Source organism: Empidonax traillii, unplaced genomic scaffold (genome assembly GCF_003031625.1).
Source record: "Empidonax traillii isolate 1590-97213 ecotype Southwest subspecies unplaced genomic scaffold, ASM303162v1 scaffold373:size1354568, whole genome shotgun sequence".
Taxonomy (NCBI): Eukaryota; Metazoa; Chordata; class Aves; order Passeriformes; family Tyrannidae; genus Empidonax; species Empidonax traillii.
In genome coordinates, this window is record NW_020955566.1 from 908,769 (window position 1) to 932,976 (window position 24,208).

The window sequence follows — 24,208 nt, forward strand, 5'->3', positions numbered from 1 at the left end:
CAGAGAAATCACACAATGGAAACACAAGCTGGTTGACTGTGTATGACTTTGGGAATACTTGCCACAGGCTGAGGGTGTCCATCTACTTAAATATGTCTATATTCAAGAATATAGACAGTTGTCCAGTAAGCGTTCCAACACTGAACTGCCAAGTCATGAATCAGCTCCAGCTCAGGAGCTATCTAACTTAATTTGTGAAACGTTGTGGCTCATCTAAGTCATTCTACTTTGACCAGTTTTGAAGACCACAGAATCACTGAATACGCTGAGTGGGAAGGGACCCACAAGGATCATCGAGTCCAACTCTTGGCCCTGCTCAGGACCATCCCCAAGAATCACACCATGTGCCCGAGAGTATTCCAGTGCCCAACTGGGTACTTCTCTGGGTGAAGAACCTTTTTCTAATATCCAACCGAAGCCTCCCCTGACACAACTTCAGCCCATTTTCTTGAGTTCTATCAATGGTCACCACAAAGAAGAGATCAACGTTTGCTCCCCCTCTTCCCCTCATGATGAAGTTGTGGACTGGGATGAGGTCTCCCCTCAGTCTCCTCTTCTCCAGGCTGAGCAGACCAAGTGACCTCAGCTGCTCCTCATACAGCTTCCCCTCAAGGCCCTTCATCATTCCCAGTATTCTTGTAATGTAAAAAAAAAAACCAAACATTTATGAGGTTTTTTCCATGATTGAGGTCACATGGAAAATATGCTATTATTTCCAGGCTAACACAAAAACTATTCCTCTTTGATTGAAACTGTCTATATACAGTCACAAACCTAATATTAACATTCTGCTAAATTATATTTTTGTCTGACATCACTAGAACAGTGCTGAAATATGTTGGTGAATCTGACTCTGCCTTCAGGAAGGTAAAGGAATTAAATACTTCTAATTTAAGATATTCTACAGTGAGTAACAGCTGTGAAAATACAGAAAATGAAGGGAGTAAAATTCCTCTAGGCTTCTACAGAACTACTTATACCCTTTTCCTAATCTTGATGTGAGAGATGTAAATAGAATTAGGGTCATAAGCACTTGTGATCATCAAAGACGTTTCAGCAGATTACACTGATCAAATCTAATTAGGATAATTATTAACCTCCTACTCCAATGCTTTTTTTATTATTATGTAAGACAATTTAGGCTTTTTCATCCTGTATTACTGTATTGGGTCTGGCTGAGATGGAGTTCATTTCCCTGTAGAAGCCCTCACAGTGCTGTGCCTTGCTTTGGTGGTGCTAGAGAAGTGTTTGGTTACTGCTGAGCAGTGCTGGCACAGCATCAGCACTGTCTCTCAACACTCCTTCCCCCCATCGAGGGCAAGATCCTGGGAGGGGAGACAACCAGGTCAGCTAAACCAAATTTACCAATGGGATATTCCATACCATATGATGTCAGCTCTGATACAAAAGCTCAGGAAAGGAATAGGAAGGGAGTTGTATTTGCTATTTACAAGGTTTGCCTTCTGAGCAACCTCTACATGGGCTGAAGCCCTGCTTCCCGGGAAGTGGCTGGACATCACTTGCTGACAGGAAATCAAGAATAAACCTTGTTATTTTCCTCTTTGCTTGTGTGTGTGCAAACTTTCACTTCTACTTTAGTAAACTGGCTTACCTCAAACTATGCGTCGTTTTCCATCTTATTCTCTCCCCCCTGTCCAGTTGGGAAGAGGGGTGATAGAGTAGCTTGATGGGTACTTGGTGTCCAGCCAAGATCAACCCACCACAATTACTGCTGTGATACATAAAGTAGTAGCAAAGTTTTACCTCAGATGTTCCTTGTATTTTAAGGAAATTTTTCAGTATGGATTATATACAGTTATTTATTGACACCCTTCATGATGAAAGACAAAAATGAAATTACGCTGCTCACAGTGTTATTGAACTGCTGTCAGTTGTTACTGAAATTTGGTCCTTAACAACCTGTGCTAGAAGCTGCAGTCACCCACAATGGAACACTTAAAACCTCTTCATTTTAGTTTCAGTAATGGCTTTTCCATAAAGTAATTGCTTTTATATGCTCCTGTTCTATCAAGGCTATTTCTAGAATAGTGGAACTTTCTTTCAAAAGTGTAGTGTGTCATCTGCAATTGGTTTTTTTTCACACGTGGCAAGCAGAAAAAAATATATAGCTCTTTTTTTTTTTTTTTTTAATGAAAGCTAGGCACTTAACTTCAAATGACAAAACAAGAAAGGGAGAAACACATGAAGTTATTTCACATCACACCACAAATAAAGATAAAAGGAATAAGTGACAAGCCAATTTAAATGCAACTGAATGTAGCTAATATGATTCAATAACTCACAGAAGGATAATTCAAGGGCATACTGTACTCATTAGGAATACTTAAGGTCCAAGTCTTTTAATTGCTTTCACTAGTTAATCAAACAAAATGAAAAAACAAACCAAACCAAAAAAAGATTAATCATTGCAATACCATTTTCCCTCAGAAAGACTTAAGAAACTTAAAAATAATACTGAAGTGTTCTAAATGTGTATCAGTCCAAATGTCACATATTAATGAATAAACACTTAAAATTAGATATAATTTTAATTACTAAACGTACTTTTTTTAATTTTTGCTTTGCAAAATGCAATGTTACTCTACTTAAGTTTCTTTTAAAATATATTCCATTAAACATTGTAAGCACCTGGAAAGCACTTGAAACAAAAATATATGGATCCCAAAGACATCAAAAGGGTTTTTTTAAAGTACAGAACTCAGCAAAATAAAAAAAAAACTGAGTTACATAATATGTTTTTTATATCTGTGTACTAATCATTGCTTTTACATGTAAACTTCTGAAGAAAATACATGGTAGTTTCCACACATTCTTCCTAAATATTCCTTGAAAAAAATGCTTGTGAAGAAAATACAGATCTTTTACTTTTCCTCCAATTCCTCACATGTGTGAAATAATCTCATATACCAGGGAACCCTGATGGAGCTGGGAGAGAGGGAGTTTAATTTAACTGGGTGGTCTGAATTGCTGTATAAATGTCTCCATTTCTGACCTTGGCAACAAATGATTTCAATCACTTGTTGGAAATGCTTATTTCTCTCTGACAATAAGAACTGCTCAGACTTAAAAATCCAATTTATTTTTGTGTCTAAGATGGGGAGGATGTACCTCTCACTGCATTGAATGCTACTGAACTGCATGTTAGATGTGCATGAGTGAAATAACTACCATCTGCCCTTCTTCCCTGATTTTGCTTCCTCATCAATATGCAGAAGTTTCTGACCCAACACTGTATGTGAGGTTGACACATTAGAAGCTACAGGCTTGTAATAGTTGGTATAAGTACTGCCCATCAGTATGATCCTTCAAATCTATGTGGATTAGCCCTGCATAAAATGCAAACTTACCTGTTAAACTATATTTTTCACACTTCTATTGTGAGCAAAAGCATTCCCGAATCCCAGCAATGAGTTAATAGTGACTGACAAATTACCCGAGATCCCATCAAGTAATCCTGCAAAGTAGGTATAGCAGTCCTGACTGCAGTTACTCACAATATTCTCTCACAAATATTGTCAGTCACTAGGCTGTCCTGTGGATTATATGGAAAGCTGGTCTTTTTTCAATGAACAAGGGAAAAACAGATCTTGTGATAAGCACTGAGAGCTGGTCCCTTCAAGTAGTTAGGGATCAAGAGATGAATCAGAAGGTTCAGTCCTTCTTCCTTCTGTGTTTGACAATGTACAGAACTGCACAAGTGGTCAGATGGTACCCCTGAGAAAATAAAGTTGTGTACAGAAGGGAAGATAAGGGATATGATCCAAATGGGAGATGAGACAATTGCACCACAGGTGGACTGGCTGTCACTAAGTGCTACTGAGAGAGGAGCTCTGCTACATCTTTGGAAGTCCATGCCTCGGCACACTTTGGTGGGGAAGAAAAGTGGATAAAGATTTGTAATGATCATATGGTTACCTCATGTTAATAAAGGAGTGGTGTATAATATAAGTTCACTATTCTTTTTTAGGTACTCCCTACATGATGCAATTCTTGCACACACCTTTGTATTGTACTACTCGACTTATTTTCTTTTACTACTTTTATAATTTTTTTTTTCATTTTTCATGAAATTTTATTTGGACATATGTATTTCCCCACCTCTCTTTTCACTTGCAGAAGTTCAGGTATCCCCTGTTAGTGAGACTTGGATCAGTATTAAGAAAAATAATAAAGCTATCTGTTGAATAAGTTTTAGCTTGTCTTATCTTTGCTAAGGGAAGTAATTTACAAGTAGCAAGTGTGCACTGTTGGAATGACTTTTCATTCAGATTTCAAAGCTTAGAGGACAGAGAGTACAGGGTAAGTCTTTGTGTGTCTGAGCTTGGTCCTACTAGCCCTTCTGGCCACTGTGGTTATTAGCAGGGATGTATGGTATAGGTTTTCCAGAGAGGATGAAGAGGGAAAAGGAAATTCCTTGCTCCTTCCTTTCTTTATTCCTAGTAAAAAAATTCCATTTTTTTAATTATTTTTTTTTCTTTTTTTCCCCCTAAACAATGTTGTGTTCAAAGATCCCAGCATCTCAGCAGAGAGGTACATAGACGACCTGAGAGAACAGTGAGATGAAGTTGAAATTTCTCTACTCCTGGTGAGAAAAGTAATTGGGCAGTTCTTCAAGTTTCTGTCTCAGGATTTGTATTTCTAAGAGACATAGAAAACATGCACTGTCAAAACAGCATGGAATACAAGAGAAGAAGTAAGAAGTGCTGAGATGCCATTTATTTTACCTAACTTGAGCTACCTAAAAGTAGGTATCTAGTCGAACCCAAAGTTTTCACAGCTGACAGAGGGAAACAAGGGTACATGTCAGAGGCTGTCATCCAAGGGTATTAACACACAGGAATGAACTGTTCTCTGGGATTGCCCATGTTTCCACTAACTAAAGAAAGAAACTAATGAGAGCGTACAAAATGCTTAGCTTTTAGATAGTTAAATTTAAGTGAGATTAATGTCTTTTTCAGTATTCCTTCAGATTCTCTATTTTTATTGTCTTCCTAATTAGGTATTAGGATTAAACTATTTAGTCTTGCAAAAAAACCTACTTAATTTGCATTATTAATTTAGATTCATGTTATAATCTTGATACAGGTGGTAATTCTGGCAAAAGTAAATTTAACCCTGACTGTAAATGGCATATGATACCTAACTGGAAATATTCAACTGACTATGGTCATAAAACCACATTTTTTTTGGTATGGTTGCAAATGTAAAATCTTGAGAAACAGGGACACCCACTCCAAGGCAAAATAGTTAGGATTATGAAAAACAACACTAAAGTAGACTTCTAAATAAGCTTATCCTTCTGCAGAATAGGGATGACTATTCTGATGAATTGCCCATCACACTCAAGATATTCACAGGACTGATCAAGATATTAATTTAGAAAATGTTTAAAGGATAGCATCAGAATTGACCATGAAATTATCCAAGTTAATCCTAGTATACTAAATGTCCTATAATTAGCCTCTTTCTAGCTGTTTTTCACTAAAGCATACCCTCTTGAAAAGCATTTTTTCATTATTTGATGTCATCAAGAGACAAAAAATCCAGTACTTCAGTTTCTTGCTGTTAATCACTCTTAATTTTTTTTTTTAAATTACCTGATTTCTGTTTCTTCAATATCTAGATCTTGTGTAATTTTATGAGTTCTTTTATACCAGTTTAAAGACCCTATCTGTATTCACTTATTTCATCTCTCCAGAGATATTCCACTTACTATAATCAAGATATTTCTCTTTTCTTTAATCATCTAAAAAGAATGATTTCCTTAACTTTTTCACTGTATAGAATAGCTCTCCAGCTCATGAATCATTTTAAATGCTCATTTCTTCCTTCTCTCCAGCCTTTGACATTTTTCTTTTTTTTTCCCAGATGCACTTCTTGCCTAACTTATCAGTGGAGAGCAGAGTTTTTGATGCATTTTGTCAAATGAATGAATCTCCCCAAGCATTTTCCGATGATTATTTATAAGTATTGCCATGTGAACTGCAAATCAGCAAAGCATGCATGGGTAATTAATGCCCATTTCATATGAAATAGGAAGAGTAAACATAATTAATTTGCCTTGCATAAAACCCTTTAAAAATCAGGATATGTATTTAATACTCTTTCATGCAGATTGAATTTCTTTAAGCTTGTCATCTCTGCATCCTAAGGAATATGTCATTCAACACCATACATACTGTGCATAAAAAGATGATCAAGTGTGACCACTTTTTTTCTCACTTGCAGCAAAGGATTATTTCTCTGTAATCCTAAACTGCTAGAGGGAGATCCATTGATGCTTTTCACAGAATCTATTGATATTAAACATAGTTAACTTTAGAAACAGTCAACAAAACCCTTATAAAATTAAGATAGTAGGTAGAAAACAGTAGCTGAAGAAAGATTAAAAGAAAGGTGAATGAAAAGACAATACCATGATTCCTTCCAATTTTGAGAACAAATCTAAAAATTTCCACTGCTTGGAGTTTTTTTGAAAGATATTCCAAAAGTTTGGATGTCTGTAGAAGTGTTCTAAGAAAACTATTCCCAACAGACCTACCCTACTCCTTTTATGCATATTAAGGATCACATTGAAACATCATAAATAGAATTGACTTCTACCATCCTTGATGGGCTGTGGGAAAGGAACTGTCTTTCCCTTATCCTCATTTACCTCTTTTGGTGCTCCATCAGTTCAAGCAACATCCTTAAAATGGAGAAACAAACTGATCAATTAGTCAGAATGAGGAGCACTTGTGTAAAATGAGAAAGTCAGTACTTTTATTTGTTTTCTCTCAGATCCAAAGGGATTTTCGGAAGCATTGCCAGTTTTTCTAACTTTGGAGAGAGCTGAGACAAAGCAGTTCTGCACACTTTGAAACCAACAGATTCTTCAATACTCTTGGGTTTGTTGTTTCTTTTCTGCCTACCAGGTTGAGTAGGTATACCATATACTTGAAGTGCTTGTACTTTAAGCCTTTTTAATTTGACTTTAAGAAACTTCCTTTTTGACCGTGGTAAAGAAATCACAGAAGCCTTGGAAGTTTGTATAACTTCAGCTATGTCAGTAGAAGTCTAGATTGACTGTGGAATGCTGTATGTGGACTGAGAAGTGGAAGGATGGTGGAAAAGGAACATAAGAACAAAGTATAAAAAATAGCTTCAAGAGGGAGAGTGTTTTATAACCCAAATTAATCAAAATTGTTTTCAGTGATAGAAGCTATATTTTGCAGGAGTCTCTGCCTTTGGCTATTTCTCAGCTACAGGCAATAGTTTACCAGAAATGTAATTTGATTCTTATGGCCACAATACGCAAATATATATTAGGCTTGAACTTAATTAGAATAACTTACTAGAATAACTTAATAAAGTCCAAAAGTGAGTAATATTCAGAGTTTTCCCAAGGTGTTATAATGTCAATTTAATTTTTGTCACAGCTCACCATGTCTTGCTTTCTCTTGGTATCTGCAAAGGGATCAAGTACTGAGAAAATAAATAAACCATCATATACACTTACATATGTTCACTTACCATGCCTCTATTCTGTCTCATTAATGGAGTTATATAAGAGAACCCATCAGCATTGTTGTTTGGCTATGCTATACTGTTCTGATGGATAGAAATGAGATGTAAGGATGTTTACGTTTGAAAAAAAACTTACTGCATTGGACAAACATTTTCAATATATTATAAGTAATAAGAAAAAGACCTCCACTAGATGCCCAGCTACACTTCAGTCTCTGAGTTCTGCAGCACTTCAGAAGCCACTCAACCTTTTGTAGCCTATTTCATTAAATCTGCTGAGTTCTTTAAATTAATTACAGCCTTGTATTGATTTAGTGGTTATCTCTTATTCCAAATACTGCATCGCAGGATGCTAAACAAAATATAGAAATTATAAACTTAAATATAGGCCATTTGGCCTACAATATGAGAAGGTTATGAGTATTTCTATTCAGTTATTTGTAGACAAAATTATTGGTTAATACATGTAAGTGCATTTATACTGCTATAATGTGCATTTAAATTCTATTTTATTTTTTTTGTAAATATGTGCAATTTCAGTAATTATATTTTTTCTTCTGCTTTGATTTTTGGTAAATGTCTGAATATACTAACTGAACTGTGGAATTCAGAAATGTTGAGTCTGTGCCTGGAGCACAAAATAGAGCCAGTAATGAAAGAAACTACCCAATATTAAAGGGTGGATGGGTAAGAGACTGTTTGGAATGTTTATCTTTTGTTTCTGAAGTCTTTCAAAGCAATGAATAAGGAAAAGGATAAGTGGCCATGTGAAGAATAGGATTTGTGAATAACTTACTTCAGTTGATCTCCTAAAGGTCATCAATCCATTTTGGTCAGGATACAACAGAACTTATCCTAGCTTCAAAAACAGCACTCTCTACTTCACCTCCCCAGCTCTAATTTCACACATTTTTCCACTGAGTTATTTATTTTTTTAGCCTCTGAAACGTCTGGTGTAAGAAGTTGTTGGAGAAAGTATCCTGGTTTCGATAGACCTTTTCATCTGTTCTGCTATGAGTCATTTTAAGCTCCACTTGCTTTGTCATACTGAATCACGTTTAGAATATGTTGCTTAAAAGCCATCCAAATGTTAATCAAAATGTGTACAATGAAGGTGTTTTCCACACATAAAGGCAAATCTGTAAAAATATGGTTATGCAAGATCTAGAAACTCTTTTGTCAGAACTGAAAATGGTAAATTTTCTCTTTCTGATGTATGCAACAAAGTACTTTTCAAAGAAGATATAGACTTTCTACTTGATGTGTGGAGACATATTAATATATTAACTTTTTTATTCTGAAATAGGTAGAAATCAGGTGTTAAAACCAGAGAAAGAATGAAAGAATCAGAATGAGGTTTCTGTGCAATTAATGGCAGAATGATGCTCCCATTTATTCTGAAAAGTTACTGGCTGCTCAAGTTGTTTTAAGTTAATGGATTTTTTTCAAAGTAGACTTCTACTAAGTCAGAACAAGCATATCAGAATTCAGTTCTGAATATTTTGATCATTTTTTAATGAAAGGGCATTTGTTGTTGCAGGGTTATATTGAGTCATACACTGGAATAAAATGTCAGATCTGTACGTGTGTATTTATAGACATTTTTATCCAGGTTGACAGTATTTTTCATGTATCCTGTCTCCTTGTAAATTCTTTCTGGTACTATTAATGTAAGTGCCTGGTATTTATTTTTGCCTTTTGTCATATCTAGTGTCATATGTCTACACTGTTCATATTCTGAACAAAAGAAAGAATGGAACATAAAGAATTTAAGTCAAACCCCAAACAATAGACACAGAAAAGCAAAGCCAAGAGAGAATCCCTGATTTTTTCTTACCATTAAGTAACAAATTATCACTTTCTTTTTCCCCCATCATTAGCTAGGCTAAATGGCAGTACTTTGTTGCCAATGGGTAAGTAAGAATTTAGTCTCACATTCCCATGAAGATGAAAAGTCAAACCACTTTGCCATGACCCAGTAGCTGCATCAGACTGAATAAAGAATGAGCTAAATAATGCAAGCCACCTAAGCTGGGATTTTTTATTAACCACATTTAAATATTCTTTGATCTTGCTCTCTGACTCCTGCTCTCAGTACCATGTGAGAGACTGGCTGGGAGCAAAGCTAAAGATATCTCTCTGAACAAATAGATTGTCATCTGTGATCATCGAATATATTAGAAAACATCTTGCTAATGTGAAACCTTGAACATCCTACTAATGTGAAAGCTTGCACATCCTGTAGTCTCCAAACTGCTACTGGTTATGTGAAGAGCATAGTGAACTGTAGCTCTTATAGTACAAATGCTGGATAGAGGAAAACAAAGATGCAAATTGATTGTGTTTCCTTAGGCTGACTAGTCATGAAATAATCTTTCTCAGGGTGGTTTAATATTTTCCTGTTTTTCTTTTTAGTATGTGTTAACAATAGCTCAATTTCGCACCTGTTTCTTAGTGGTTTTAACTTTGGTTCTTACTGTCAGAAGATCTGTGCCACGGATTTGCTCAAAAGCCAAGTGTAAGCTCTTGCACCTGGGGAAACATAATCCAGGAGTGCCACACAGGCTGGGATCTGCCGGGTTAGGAAGCAGCTCTGTGGAAAAGGACCTGGGAGTCCACCAGTGACCAGATGGACAACAAGATCAGGAGTGAAGAGTGTGCTGTTGCAGCAGAGAAAGCCAACAGGATGCTAGGTTTTGTCATCCCTAGCAGGGATAAGGTCATTATTCTACCTACTCAGCTTTTGTCAGGCCACGCATAGAATTCTCACTTCAGTTTTGGTCCCTGTTATGCAAAAAGTGATGTGGAAGTGCTGGAGGGGATCCAAATAAGGGCCACAAAGGTGATGAAAGGGCTGAGAAACCTGACAGGTGAGGAAAGGCTGAGAGAACTGGGTTTGTTGGGTCTTGAGAAAAGAAGGCTTAGCGGAGCCCTTATCACCAAGTTGCAGTATTTAAAGGGTGGCTACAAAGAAGTCATATAGAGAAGATGAGGGGTAATGGGAATAAGTTACTCCTGAAGAGGTTCTTACTGGATGGGATACTAAATTTTTTCACATTGCAAATGCTCAGCCAGTCGAATAATCTCCCAAGGAGGTGGATTCCCAAACATTGGATACTTCTAAAGTTCAGCTGGATAGGGTACTGGGCTGTCTTTTCTAGACCACGCTTTTGCCAAGGAAGTTTGGATGAGATGGTCCTTGAGGTCCTTTCCAACCTGATATGGTGTGATTGTAAGATTCTGTAATGACAATGACTTCTATGAAATGTTGAAAGAAATAAAGTTGTTATGGTTTAAAATGTATATCCTCTCATGGATAACTAGTTAGTAAAAAACTAAGAAAGAGGGATGAGAAAAAAAAAAGTTTGCCCCCAAAATAATTTTGTCCTATTAAATCTATTCGTGAATGGTATGAAAAAGGAAGTAAGTAGTAAAATTATAAAAATATAAAAATTAGGAATGATACAGATTTTTGTCAGGAAATATTTACTTTTTATGAGACATAAATTGTCTATGAGACATCTACAATACTGAATGGTTGGAAGATAAAATGTCAGAGAAAATTCAGTGTCGATAACTACAAAAAAAAAGAATATGTGGGTAGAAAAAAATTATTATATACACAAAACTGAGATGTGAATTATTACCATTCAGGAAAGAGCTCTTGCTGTCATGGTGAATAGTTCTTTGTAAATGTTAGCTCTGTGCTCACTGGCACTCAGTAAGGCATGCTGAGAATTATTATAAAAAGATTAAAGAACTCCAGAGAAAACAGCATTCTATCAATGCATAATCCTATGATGAGTACATCTCTACAACTGTTTGTGAAGGTCTATTCAGGCCTCCACTTTCTCAGCTTCAAAATATATGAAACTTGAAAAGGTGTTTTGGCAAGGATGATAGGAGTCATGGAAAACTTTTTATGACAAGCAATTAAACAGGCATGGAGTATATAGCCTGATAAACCGAAGACTGAACAAACTTGTGATATCATGAATGATATAGAAGTAATGAATAGCACAAGAATTGTGGGCAATTATTATTTCACCAAATGAAATTAGCTGACAGGTTTTGAAGAAGAAAGATCAGGAATTACTTTTCCATATAATAAATAATTACACTATGGAAGTAATTAATACACAATGTGGATGCCAAAACCCTCAAAGGAGTTAAAAAGGAATAAAGGACAAACTAGTGCAAGAAAGAGTTACTACACACAAAGAGACAGAGGTACATTCATCCCAGGAAATCTCTTCTTCTTTGCAGAAACTGACATTCTTAACAGAGGTGATATTTCAGATAAAAATAAATTCCCCACAATCTATATTTATCCCAATATTATGTGGTTTTTTCCACAAGTATCTGCTCTGTTGCCACTGTGAGACAAAGGAGTAGGTTACAATGATATTTGGCTTAATCAGTACATATGTCCTCATGTTTCATGGTTTTGTATGTCCTCTCAATTCTTTCTGACACTGCCTGCCTGACAAATTTGTCTCTTGGTGACTCAGTATCTTTGGAGTGGAGTCATTCTCTTCACAAATTAAATGTATATGTCTAAGGCAATAAAGGCATCATGAGGTATACAGAATTTGCAGGAAGATATTAATGAATATCTTCTCAGCCTAGGAGAGAGCATTTCTTTTCTTATCTCCCCTACTTCCTTCCACTTCTCAGTATTCTGACATGATTTTGCAATAGTTTGGGATAAATCTTCTCTATACCACTGTTTATTTTGAGCTCAAAAATTTCCATTTATAGTCTCTTGCCTTCTCTATATTATGGATAAACCCATTATTTTAGTATTTCAGAAGTATATTATCTGACTTTGAATGATGGCCGTCTCTTCTCCTCTTACAGGCTGACTATGTTGAACTTAATATGAATTTATTTTAGAGGGACAAGAGAATGAGAAAGACCTCTTGGGTCTTGTAGTCTAATCCCCTACAATCTCAGCACAGTGAGGTCTTTCATATCAGCTGGAATCACAAATTAAATGCTGGTGGCATTCCTTAGAGCACATGTGCACACTCTCTCACACACCCACACACACATACACACTCCCCTACCCAATGTGTTCAGGTCAGATTCACATCATCTACATTAGCACAGCAGTCATCTCAGATTTCTAACAGAGTCAGCAGAGAGTGATAAACAACTCCAGAGTTTAACTGATTCCACCAAAGATATGGACTCTTTGGAAATACCTATCTCTTTCCACTGATTACTGATGGTAGGTACTTTGTCAGTGATGAGGTCCTATAATAATTGACTTAAGTGTCAGAGATCTAAGTGCTCTAATAGGCCTTAACGGCTCTGACTAGCCTCACTCCTTGCTTGAAGGTTCAGGATCCCACTTCAGCTCAGGTCTAGCACCATAGTTCTTGGCTGAGGTATGTTGTCAGTGTGTCTGTCTTATATTCTGTGTCCTATTGCCCTAACTTACTGATTGATCTTACTAATCTTACCTTATGGGTAGTTTTCCATCCAGTCCTATCTCTGCAACTGTCTTGTGGACAGACCACAGAACTATGTTACAGGTAGCTTTGTCTCTAGTCCCATGTCTTGCTCTATATCCAGCTGTTCCAGATTAGTCACCCTGAGTGGAACCTAGACATGACGGCTTATATTGATTGTTTGGCACTGTGTATGGCCCCAGTCACTGCCCCCAGGACTGTCCTGCCCAGATCCTGCACGTTCTGCACCTTTTACTAAGGGCATCGTGCAGCCTGTGGTGAGGAAACTTGGAAACTCTGGGCTCTCAGCTAATCCTCCCTTGAAGACCAGCTCTGCTCCTGCTGCTCACTGAAACTTAAGTTCAGTAAGATGAGAATGAACCTTGTCAAAAGCCTTGATATATAAATATATATCTATCTATATCTATCTCTCTCTATATGTATGTAAGAGTTTGAAGTTCAGTGCTTCTAATGTTTCAGAGAGTCTCAATAGTCACGACTCTGGATTTCAAGTGAGCAGACTTCACCTGTTTAGGGTTCTGCTTGAAAGAATCACTCCATGAGACTTGTTTATTTAACAATAGCATTTACCCAAAGCATTTAGATAATCATTGTTTTCATATGTTCACTCTCTAGAAATGGAGAAAATAATACTTTCTTTTCTGCTTTTACTATTTAGTTTATGAGCATCCAGGTCTAAGAATGTGTATGGAGAAGAGTAAAGTAGATCTTGATACACCTTTTCAGATTTTACCACAAACTGCATCCATAAGACAGTACGAAGCCTTAGTTTATAACACCTGTTTAGAAAATGGTAATAAACTTAACAAAGGTGATAAAGAATTGATCAGTATGGGTTAGAAGAAACTAACCTGCTTTGAGCTCTATTAAGAAATCTCTAAAGAGAGGAAGAGAGGAATAGTGTAAACTCATTCAAAGCAAAATCAAAATAAAAGTGTGAGTAAATTCTACCAAGTCTGTAAGTGTGGCAAGAAATGTATTTATACAGAAGAGAGGGAAACCAGAAAGGAAGTTTGAAGTAGTACAAAATCCGTGGGACTATGGAAGACACTTTTTTTAAAAATTATTTTTAAGGAATGTAGTTACACTCTTATAGTATGATATTGTTAACAACTTATAAATCTAGAATATGTCTTTATGGGATATTTCTCTGACATTTTTATATATAAGTTACTATATGATTTCAAGTCCCTTTCTTTTCAAATAATTTCCCCCTTACCCCAGCTGCCTCTCCTTCTTCCTTTTTTCCCCTTTCCTTCCCCACTTCTGTACCCTTTGTCATTATGATAGTTTTCTGCAGTTTTATATTTCTGGTTTATATTTATTGGTAATCAGTGGGGAAAGTATTGTTGTGAATACTTGTGAATCTCAGTATTTTCCTAACAGAAAAAACCCCAAACATTTCAATTAATTTAATTTCCTTTTTATGTACATAATCATGTTATCAAAGACTTGAGGGTGATGAAGAAAAGAAAGAGAAATAGAAAAAGAAAGAAGAAACTTTTTCTGTTTTAAAATATATTTTTTTAGTGCATTTTATTTTACATTACAGGGTACATTTGGATTAGTATTTGCAAGCCATTTTTAACAGAGCTGTTTAAAAGTGTCAGAAAGACCATATTAACAATAGCAAATAAAGACTGTAAAGAGTGCAAAGTCAGAACATACGCAAGCATACTCAGAGAAAGGATTGCTGAATTATTTAAAAGAAGAAAAGCAAGAGGGTAAGTAAGTTTGTGTCATAACCAGGTCACAGTTCTAATCATGATTTCAATCCCATGTAACACTACCTTTTGCTTTATTGACTCAGTAATTGTTTCTGTTCATGCCATAGATAAAACAATAATGCCCATCTAGAAATGTGAGCAGTCTAGAAGCGATACTAACTGCTTGCTGTCCACACAATTAAATAATTAAATGTAATTTCAGATACTCTAGTTTCCAGAATGGTTTGGTCAGAGGTAAGACAATATTAACCACTCTGCAAAATCAGAGGAAGAAAAGGAAATTTTCCACTTTGGAGCAATACTAGCCAAAGTTGCTTTAACTCTTTCTACACTTGCTGTTATTTTACCAAAAAAAAGTCCCCTGTTCAAAAATATATTATGTTTGCTCTAAAAGTAATAGTGGTATTTCTTAATATAACCCCTGTGTCTTTTTATACACCTCAAAAGTATGCAGCAAATTAGACATGCATACCGGTTGGTCCTGGAGTAATTTGCAAGTGTTAACAGAAAAGCTGGACTCTGCTGAGTGCTAGAATTACACAGCAAAATACAGTAAGGAATGCTTATCTGTCTCAAGGTGTACATTTTATTTTCTGTTAGTGATAGGAATGCAATGTTCTTGTTGTTGCCATTGTGAAAGTTTTTGATGGGACAAGTGACAACAGCACTGCATTTATTTTCATTGCTTTCTAAAAATACATAGTATGATTGCTGGAAGTACACTGATGCAAATTATAATGATTATTTGATTTGAAAAGCACCTTTCTTACCATGCTCTTCAGCACTGCGTAACTAGTTATAGAATATATTAACTATGACTTTACTGTCTCTTTGTGATAAGAGATAAGATGACACTTTGTGTGTGATGGAATATCTTTTATAATTACATTGCTTTCCATCTAAACCCAAGGTCTAGTTTCACAAAAATCAGATTTTTGAGTTCAGTGGTGAATGCAATTCATATTGTGTCGTTAAAATATCCTTTTAAAGACAGAAGAATTGTCATATTCATACTATTTGATAATTGATACAATTATTTTAGAATAACACTTTACATATATAGAGCTGTGCAGGAAAATATTTTACTGCTCAGAGAGCATCAGTGAATGAAGCATTTCACTATCTTCTTGTGTTTCATATTATTATCTTCTTCTCTCAGATGGAGAAGGTAAGTTATGAGTAATTTATTCAACAAATTATGAGCAGAACTAGGATTACAACTAAATCTCTCCTCATCTTCTTTTAAACATCAGCCTATGTTTTTTCATTCTCATTCTTCAGAAGATCTCATCAGAAACTGAATTTTAAAATCAATTTATGTGCATACTATGCCAAATTTATAACTCAATATCACGTTTAATGTTTTTAAAGTTATAAAAAATAACCTGAGGCATGCAGGATAAACCAGAGGCACCATTTATTTCAGCAAGCTTTTTCTCATGAGCAAGGTATTGCTAGCACCACTGACTGCCCTGTGGATTTTTTTTCACTCTGTTTTTTCTTTAATGTATGTTAAGCTAATAAGAAATCTGTGCATATAATAATCAAAATAAGCCTCGAGAGATGGTGAACAGCCACCAGGAAAGTTTCAATGATGCGATTTTTGTTCTCAGAAAATACCATTTTCCTCAAACTAAGCTTTTTGCTGTGATGAATTGGTTTCAATGAAATACTGTTGGAAATGTTTGTCAGATCTTGGGTAGAATATCTGTCAAGTCAGAAACAACAAGTGAGACCCCAGAATAATAAGTGACTGGGTAGGAAGGATATTTAACTGAGATGTAGAAGACACGGATTAAATTCCTTCTCTGAGGGATTTAATACTTTCATAATTCATGTGCCCTATCAATTTAGTTATTCGGAGACCAGAGTCACAGTGCAATGTATCATTACCACCTAGGAATTTTTCTAGAATTCAAAATGCTCTGTTGAATTGGAGACAATATTTCCTACTCAGTCCTCCCTATGAGGAATGGAGGTAAATTTTCTTAGAAGATTAAAAGTGACAGTTGACCATATTCTGATGTTTTTAATACATATTTTAAAACATGGAAGAATTTAAAATTAAATCTGATTATATTAAACTTCTACTAAGGAACTGATCATGCAATATTTTTTTGCAAATGACATATTTGTGTCATGGCTTCAAATATCTTATCTTGTGAGTAGATGAGCTTTAGAATGAAACCGGTATGTTCCTGAAATCCTATGATATGGGTGAGAGAAGTTGTTTTTATAAACTGAGGTATATTTAATCAAAATAAATTTGTTTTGGTTTCAGGTAGCTGCACTACGCTGGATCAATGTAATGAGGTCACAGTTGAACTTAATTAATATTACATGTATACACTGTTTCTTTTTTAAGTTCTGGCTGTACTAGTGAGTGCAAATAGCATTGATGGATGATATATGCAAACTTTCCAGATGGGTTAAGCAGTAAAGTTCAGTTCTAAATTGATCCTTTGGAGAACAATTTCATTTTTAATTATCAGGTTAGTAGAAAAATTTACTCAAAAAACCCCACTCAAAATTAAAACAAACACCCCAGAGAATAAACCCAGGGTAAAACGTTAGTGAAGAATTTGCCTGAATTTCTGAAGTTTTAGTCCACTGAGTAAAAGATATTCACTTTATATGAGATCAGTGTATTGGAAAGGGAAGGCATTGGTGGCTCCTAGTTCACTGTGTCTGTTCCATACTGATTTCATTAAAGTTAATAGGAATTTTGTTGTTAAAGGGTATCTACTTCGTTTGGGACTTCTTTGCCATTTCACTTGCAAAATATTTAACAAGCAAAAAAAAAAAAAAGTTGAAAATATTAACCAGTATACTGTTTAGTACTCAAATGGCATTAATATCCTGAGTCTATTAATCCTGAGTGCATAGAATTTATCCAAATTCAAATTAAGATTTTTTATGGCAATTAGAGATATGGGTTCCAGAACTTTGAGACAGTCGAGGGAACTGAGTACGGATTTCTCATTTCTGGGCAACTGCTTTGATTGTTACTTGCCCTTCCCTCACTTTTCCCCCTCAAACTCTCCCAAAACCCTGTGTGTGCCTATTCCTCTACATTTTAACTACACTGAAATCTACACTGCTGTAGATGTGAACATGGTGAAAAAAACTTTTAGAGATCTCCTCTCCAATCACTAAAAAGCTACCACCCAGAAGGTGGTTGGGCACTGGAACAGGCTCCCCAGAGAAGTGGTCACAGCACGAAGACTGTGTGAGTTCAAGAAGCATTTGGACAAGGTTTTCAGGCACATGCTGTGATTCTTGGGTTGTCCTGTGCAGAGCCAGGAGCTGGACTCAATGATCCTTGTGGATCCCTTCCAACTCAACATATTCTACAATTTTGTGATTCTATGACAGAGGGAAAATGTGAGATAAACTTCTTAAAGTCTATTGGCCAGATCACTCACTTTAAGAACATTGAAGATCTACTTTCTAAACACTTTTTTCCCTCAAATCTAATGAAAGAATATAAGTTGACAAAAGTTTTCGGGTGGGCAGTAAAAAAGTTTATGTGCATTTGGGGCATCCATTTTGGATCTCGGTAGGTACACAGAGACTAATGGAATAAAAACTTTCCTAGGTCTATCTATCACCTGAACAGTAGGTACACTTCATCTTGTTAACTGCTTCAAAGGGAAATAAATGCAGAACCAAATTACAGGCCACTCAACACTGCAGAGACTGATGGGGTTCAGAAACTATGGCCAGACCCTCAGCACTTCTCTAGTTATTTTTCTCTGAACACATATAATTATACTTACATCTTTCATGTGCTCTGAAATAATTGCTATTGTGTTGCGGTATGTTTGTGTAGAAGATTGTCTTTTAATTCTAGGTCAGTTAACACAATCTTTATTATTTTTTTTTATTTTTTAATTAATTTTATTAATTTTTTCAAACCATCTTTTAAGACTTCAAGTCAGGCAGATGCATAACTGTTAGCACCACAGACATGGAAGTGACTGTCCTTGATCTCCTTTCTCTACTTATATGCTGTCTGATTTCTAGCATTTTTTCCCCAACCAAAACAGTCTTTGAGCTCACAATTTTTTTCTCTGGAAGAGTTAGTCTTTGTGTACAATGTATTGTGGATAAGTACATTAACTTTAACAAAATGACTGCTTTCAGCAACTCTAATTCTTGTCTCACTGAGCATGGGACTACTGATAAGTAGACTAACAAGATGTCCTCAAACCAATTTATTGTTTTATTTTTTGAGAAAAAAATTGAAGGTTTTTGAGAAAAAAACCCTTCAATTTATACAAAAAGGTTTAAAAAAGCTGTTGAAACATTTACAGGATTCATTATTGTAATAGGAACTGGGAAATTTTGGGGATTTGTATGAGATGTACATATCTAGCCCTATCCCTCCCTCCAACATGCTTCTGACAGCTGTCTTCTTTCAGAATAAGAAAGTACCTTTTAAGATGTAAGCATATTTAATGATACGGAGTTATTCGGGGGGGGTGGTGGGGAGGAATTTCTGGCTGGTCAGTTAGCTAATTTAGATTAGGTTTGGGTTGGGTTGCTTTGGGCTTCTTTTTGCATCAGCCCATTTCTAGTTCAGCCAAAGTAATAACACAGTGATGAAATTCTGCCATACTCTGGCCAGTTTATACAATGCAGAGCAATTCTTGTATATCACAGAGCTGCCTGATGCCCTTCACAGACCAAAGATAAACCAAGATATGCCTTTCCATTTGAAAGTGCTTATTACCTTACTTATTTGGGTTCTCACCACGTCTGCTAGGAAAATTAAAGCCCCGGTTGTCACCTACAACACAAAGGGAAGCAAATTGCCTATTATAGACATCAGCCAGGAGGGTGGCATAGACTGAAATGAAAATAATTAAAAGCTGGTCTTCTAAAATGAGCTTATTAAATTTTAAGTCATTGTTATAATAGCTCAGTAAAAAACAGACTTGGCTATATTTGATGCCAATTAAAACAATGATTTATCTGTGATGGATAATAGGTGAGTAGGAGCAAGATTTTATTGTATAACTGCAGTCATTTATTTCATTTGAAGCTCTTGAGGATTATAAAAGTATTTCAGAGCAGCTAAAGGGACAATGATAAGGCCAGTATATAACCACTGACAGTACTGCTTGTGGGAGGAACAGCAGTCCCACAAGAGCAATAGCTGGATATTGGACCTATCACTTCTGAGTAAATTCAAACCAGACCAGGCCAGTTATACAGTACTGCTTAAGTTCCCCTGTTTAATATTGCCATTCATTGCAGACATCTGCCCAATAATCACTGAGAATTAAGATTCCAGTGAACTTTTCAGTGCTATCAAACGTTCAATTAGATGCAGTTGAGTAGAAATTTATTTTCAACTCATGCTGCCCCAGTTTTCCATGTAATACACCAGTTTACTTCATATAGGGATAAAGAAAGGGGAAACCTGGATAGGGTATTTCCACTTCAGAGATGGACAAGAATTCTTGCTCTGATTCTCCCTTCTCTTTATGGGGTCCTCAATGGCCTCTGTTTTCAGTTCCAAAAAGTGATTACCCTCAGCCAAGGTAGATGAAACGACACGGCCAGGCTGTTCATAAAAATGGATTAAACTATTTGTTAGTAGTAGAAGGGTCATTTGTACAAGAGATGAGGCTTTCACACAGACTAGGGTAAAACTGTACAACTTAAGCACCGAGCTGAAATGCATGTTTTCACACGCATCACACATATACATATGTGTGCACAACTAAACATGCACAAACGTTAATGCTCACTACACCCCTATGCTTGTACTTTCCATCTGCTAATTTCTTCAGGATGAGAAGACACAGAAAGAGATTACTTGGCCTAAAAACAAATTGAAAACTTCAATAATGTGCATAATTATATTGATGCTTTTCTATCCAGTTTACTTCTCTCAAAGTAGTTCTACATATGGAGACTGATTATGGAGAAAGATTGTTTTTGACTTTTAAGACAAACCATGTCCTTCATTCTTTTTCTGTCTCATCCCAAGGAGTGGTCTCAGTGCAGAGGCCTCTGTTTTAATATGGATCTCTTTTTTTTAGCCTGGTGGAATATGTATTTAATAAAGTGTTTCTCAACAATAACTGTAAAAATATGCTGATGGAGAACATCTTGTTTTCCATTGTTTGAAAATCTCTGTGATGAGCTGACCTACATCTAATTCGCCTTTTGTTCATGAGAAATTACAAACCCAATATTTAATAGAGGAGGCATTTTGATCTCAATTGATTGTGCCTGACTGTCTCAGGCTATCTCTCAGAATGTCATTCAGCTTTGATCTATAGATAGAAAAGGCCTACTCAGTGGATCTTCTACTTCTTTATATTATCTACAATAAAAACTGTGTTGTGTTTAGAACTTATTTTCAATGCAATCAGTCCATTACTTTCTCTAAGAAAACTAAAAAATGCTACCTCTCCACTTTCTCAAGTTAATTAATTTTCTCTAAATTTAAAAATAAATTCATGATTCTTATCTACATATCTCCCATTTTTAAATGACCTTTCAAAATGTAAGACCAAAATTGAATGCAATGTTCTAGCACTGTTCTGACTAATGCCTTGTACATAAAAATATTACTTCTCTATTTCAGTTTCTACTTTTCCATTTATAGAACAACAACAAAACCAAACAAAACCAACCAACCAACCAACCAAAAACAAACAAAAGCTCCCCCGAGCCACCACCACCCCCCAAAAAAAACCAAACAAACAGAAAAAAACAACCAAAAAAACCCCAAAACCAACAAACCAAAAACCCAAACCCTAGGCTTTTTTTCTTGCTTTTTCTATTTCATTTCTTTATGGCATTACAATGGAGTTCAAGTGGAATGGCTTATTCATTTGGGTTTTATTAAAGAACAATAAAATTAAAACTCATATCCACAGAATCTGTCCATAAAAACCTTCATTAAATTACATTTTCCCACTGAAGATTTTTTGCCTAACATCTGTCATTAAGGGGTAGTAATTGCATTAACTTTGGAAATTGTTAAACTTATTGTAAAGGAAGATTACGTGCGGGTACCCCCAAAATACCAGGCAGTGGAAGGATTTAGGAGAATTTCTTTCCAAAAGCCAAGAACATTTAACATCTCGGTACAAAACTGCACCTGGCCTAGGAAAGACATGCCCTGCTTCGGGGGCCTTCAAACATGTCTTCAAGACTCTTGTACCCAGGAGTCGGCTCCTCTGGAATGCGGGAGGAGAAAATATCTAAAACCGTCTCTTAGAAAGATGCCCCTTTCCAGGCAGGACAGCTTTCATAAGAGAAAAAACCCTCTCATCTCCTCATAATATATCTTCTGGAAGGTTTTTCTATACTTATACTTGTTTTATTGAAATCACATAAAGCAAAATTTTGAAGTACATAATTTGATTAAAAGTCAGACATCTTACACCAGTTTGACTATTACAACTTGACTTAAAAATATTTATAATTTAACCAAAGAGTAGTTCAGATTTACTGTGTTGAAAAGATGAGTTTTGCACAGGATGATTCCTACTTTCATTAATTGCCATGTATTATCTTTTAATTCACAGAATTGTATAATGTCTTGGTTGGGAAGGAACCTTAAAGATCATCTAGTTTCAAGGCCCCTGCCATAGGCAGAGACACCCTCCACTAGACCAGGTTGCTAAAAGTCCCATTCAACCTGGCCTTGAACACTTCCAGGTATGGGTCATCCACAACTTCTCTGGGCAACCTCTTCCGCTGCTTGACCACACAAATAGTAAAGAATTTCTTCCTAATTTCCTAATCTAAACCTATCCTCTTTCAGTTTAAACTCTCTCCCGTTATTCTATTATTACATGCCATTGTAAAAAGTTCCTCTCCAGCCTTATTGTGGCCCCCTTAAGGCACTGGAAAGTGCTAGAAGGTCTCCCTGTAGCCTTCTCTCCCCCAGGATGAACAGTCCCAGCTCTCTCAGTCTGCCTTCATAGGAGAGGTGTTCCAACCCTCTGATCAACTTAGTGGCCCTCCTTTGGACTCATTCAAACACATCTATGTTATTCTTATATTAGAGGCCCTAATTTGCTATTATATTAGTTCAAAGTCAGCCTTTTCTTTATTTTACCTAAGTTTTAGGTATTATTTTACTTGTAAATATTTGGGCCATCTCATCTAATCCTATCTAACCTTTCTAAGTGCTGGTGTAATATTTTTATTCTTCTAGTTAGCCTGTAATTTACACAAATTAAACAAGACCAAACCCAGAAAAAAATGTTCAACTCTGGTATCTAATCCTCATGAAATAAAGAATATATTTTCTTTTCGACTCATTCATTACCAGAAGAATGAGAATTCTTCTCTCTACTGCAGTTCAATAGATGCAACATTCTTTTATGAAAAAGCAGTGGTTCAAACCCAAGTTATAGAGACCACATTCTGCAATCAAAGACTGAAGATGAAATGGAGGCACAATATTACAAAGCTATAAGAGTACCTTGGAGTACCTCTGCACTCTTAGGTGGAAAGAAAAAACAGTTTCTCTTCTAGAATTTTTTTTTTTTATCTGTGCCTTAAAAACTTCTTTTCCGTCTAATTTATTTTACAAATTTGAGCTAAGTTGAAATTACCATGTTTGAGTTAATAGTTGTGTGTCCAAACCCACTATTTAGTAGTTGTATTCTCAAAGGAAAATGTATGTCATTCAACCTGGGAAATTTCTATAATAATTTTGTTGGTTTGTTTTTATTTCATGTCCTACTGCAGTTTTATTCATTATTCAACATTAATATTAATGAATTGAATTCTTACAGAAGCATCTTTTTTCTCTTCTAATTACATCACACCTCTGCCTGACTTAACTCTTCAAAATGTTAATTTCTTTTCTCCTGGGAGCTTCAGTTCTTAAGTAAATGCCAGAAGTTTCACTGCACACATATTTACCCTTCAATCTTCAGCTATATTTATTACCTGAAAGAGGTCATAATCATGACCTGCTGGTCGAGTGGTTAAGGCGCGGTGCTGTCAACGCCGAGGCCCGGGTTCGATTCCCGGTCAGGACATTCCCCGGGCAGATGGAGCTTGTTAGCCCTGTAAGGCAATCCATCTACGCCCTGAGGACCTCGCTGCCACCGTCCAAGCTCGCTTGGCCCCAGCAGATGAACCTCAGGATTAAAGGGTGGGCTCAGTTCTGCGCACACTGTGTCTCACCTAAAAAATCCAATGCGCAGGCTGGAAGGTGTAAAGACCTTCCCCGGTTCTTCATTTGCGAAGACTGGTCATTACTTATTTACTTACATAATCATCTGATTAAGGAATGGTGAGAGATCCTATGACTATATATCAAAGAAAAAAAAACTTTTCAAGAAATCAAGGGAGGATGAACACATTAATGAAACATAATAGAGAACACCTGGAATTAAGCTGACATTCACTCAGTCATACGCAGCAGTCTTATAAGCTAGAGAAAAAACAGAAAAGTCTACATGCATCCAGGTGCATAATTTTGGGACTTTT

General features: G+C 36.0%; 1 non-coding gene across 1 annotated transcript; it reads left to right on the top strand.

Annotated features, from left to right (window-relative positions):
* The first annotated feature begins 23,682 nt into the window (after positions 1-23,682).
* TRNAD-GUC lies at positions 23,683-23,754 on the top strand. The gene has a single exon. It is a non-coding gene; the product is annotated as a tRNA-Asp (tRNA).
* Positions 23,755-24,208: the final 454 nt, after the last annotated feature.